The 2,531-nt window shown below is 36.8% G+C and overlaps 1 protein-coding gene across 1 annotated transcript in view; it reads left to right on the plus strand.

Moving 5' to 3' along the window:
• LOC117178659 (cytochrome P450 4C1-like) overlaps positions 1–2,531 on the plus strand; it is a 166,991-nt gene that overhangs the window by 125,352 nt on the left and 39,108 nt on the right. The gene's annotated exons all lie outside the window — the stretch shown is intronic.

Consider the following 2,531-nt stretch of genomic DNA (forward strand, 5'->3'; position numbering starts at 1 on the left):
ATCTGAAAAATCTCTATCCCATCCACACACTATTCCTTTCCCCTGCCGAGTGAGTCACGCCTACCCCGAAAGGGAAATGGCTTAATGGTGTAATAATAAAAAAAAAATATTTATATAATTTATTTTTTATACATGAAATGACATAACCTAAAAATATACGAATATCAAGAGGCGCGCGATCTATTCAAATCATGAGAATCGTCCCCATCGAAATCTGGAAATATTAAAATCCCAATCTCCTGAATTTATTTCAAAGCAGTTAGCAGATAGATATATAAATAGAATCGCCGAAGTGCTCCGACCGGCAATCGTGCATCTTCGAGTTTTCAAATTCAGAAGAGGAGAAATGGGTTGCGCGCGCAACTCAGTCATTTACAGTGTCTCCTACTATACTCACACGGACATAGCCCTGTCATAGTATTGGACCGCATCTCGTTTCAGATCTGGGATCACTGTACCTCTGTTCCCTGACGTGATCCAACAAAGCATTGTCCTGCCAGGCGCAAGTAAAAAAAAGTCAACCAATCAGATTCGGCACCCTAGGGCACCCGACTTTTCTGACATCTTGGATCGAGTGCGGCAGTTGGCTTCCCCTTACATTCGCCACCAATGCAGTGAGTATAGTGGGGGGCGTCGGTTCACTCCAAGTCACTCCAATTCGAACGTATTTAAGGGCATGTGACACAGCTAAATACCTATATTACCGATCTCACTTTTTCAGTTCACTGAATGTTTTTTTAAACCTAAGAACTTTTTTTATAAATAAAATATCGAGCTGAAGCTTTGGAAAATGTATTAGAGTACAATAAAGTACGTTTAGGTACTGTATTTTGATAGGAACTTCACTGAAAATTATTTTCTCTTTTTTCTGAACCTCGACATTTTTTGAACTTTTCAACTTTTTTTATACATAAAATATCGGTCTCAAACTTTGAGAAATGCAAGAGCCGAAAAAAAACTACGTTTAAGTACAAATCTTAATAATAAAAGATGTAAAAAAAATATATCAACTATCAATTCCATCGGAATCAGCCGGTGACGTTGTACACGAAAATACAAACCCTGGCGGCCACCAGACGAGGCTCTAGAGGGTTCGTATTTTCGTGTACAACGTTACCGGCTGATGCCGATGGAATTGATAGTTAAAATTTTTTTACATCTTTTATTATTAAGATTTGTACTTAGACGTAGTTTTCTTTCGGCTCTTGCATTTCTCAAAGTTTGAGACCGATATTTTACGTATAAAAAAAGTTGAAACGTTCAAAAAATGTCGAGGTTCAGAAAAAAGATAAAATAATTTTCAGTGAAGTTCCTACCAAAATGCAGTACCTAAGCGTACTTTATTGTACTCTAATATATTTTCCAAAGTTTCAGCTCGATATTTTATTTATAAAAAAAGTTCTTAGGTTTAAAAAAACATTCAGTGAACTGAAAAAGTGAGATCGGTAATACAGGTATTTAGCTGTGTCACATGCCCTTAAGCATCGAATTGGCGGGACCATGGTTTGTTGGATCATGGTTCCCTAAGAAAAGATCCTCTAGAATGACCAATTTTGGTTTTCTTCGCGCAACCCATTGTTCAATTTGTCAAGAAGAAGGGATTTGTTTAGATGTTTCAGCCAATCATAGTGAACCTCTTCAGATTCATTAGAAACTATTTTCTTTGATTGATTTATGACACTGGCTTTATGTTTTCTACTACTTGTCTGTTTGCTTACTAAACTCAGTGTGAATAAGGTTACCCCAGCAGGGGTCTTTGGTCCACAGCAGGTCAAAGTATGGAAATGTACAGAATATAAACTTTACAATTAGCGATTTGAAAATAGCATAATCCGCATCTACGACTTTTTCTGATTCCAATGATAAATTGCTTGCCTAGGAAAGTTGAAAATTTGAAGAAGTTTAATCGCAGAAACTTTAGCTCAATATTCAATTTTTTTATATTGCTTACTTCCCCAATTCTCAAACTTTATAGACAAATTACATATCGTTGAATCAGAATAATTCGAACATTCTGAATATATTATTTTTAAGTCGAAGATAGCAGAATTATTAATGATTAATTTGTAACTGTTTAGTCACAAAAAAGAGCGACTGAGTCAAAAACTCAAGTGGGTACCGTACACCCCTGTAACTTAAGCCCTACGCGCGGTGAGGTGCTTTTCTTTTCCAGCTAACATCTCGTGAAGGTCATTCAAACTATTTTAGAAAGAAACTCAACGAAAGAAAGAAATATTTAATTAAGAGCAAGGGACCAATGAGAAGAGAACTTAATAAACTGCGTTTGAAAAAAACAAGTAAGGACACTCCTCCATCCAGAAACGCCGACACATATGCGCGTCTAGAGGATCTTCTCTCAGGGAACAGAGTATATAGTCCGAGATCCCACTGCATTTTTTCGAAGGTGAGAACTGATCGTAATAAAAGTAAGTGTAAATGAAAGCTGACACGTAGGCGATTAAGAAACTGCCCGCATGCCAGTTCCAAGTCGGTCATAGGTGCGATAAAATTGGACTTTTATCGGCAAATTT

The sequence above is a fragment of the Belonocnema kinseyi genome, chromosome 8, assembly GCF_010883055.1.
Source record: "Belonocnema kinseyi isolate 2016_QV_RU_SX_M_011 chromosome 8, B_treatae_v1, whole genome shotgun sequence".
NCBI lineage: Eukaryota > Metazoa > Arthropoda > Insecta > Hymenoptera > Cynipidae > Belonocnema > Belonocnema kinseyi.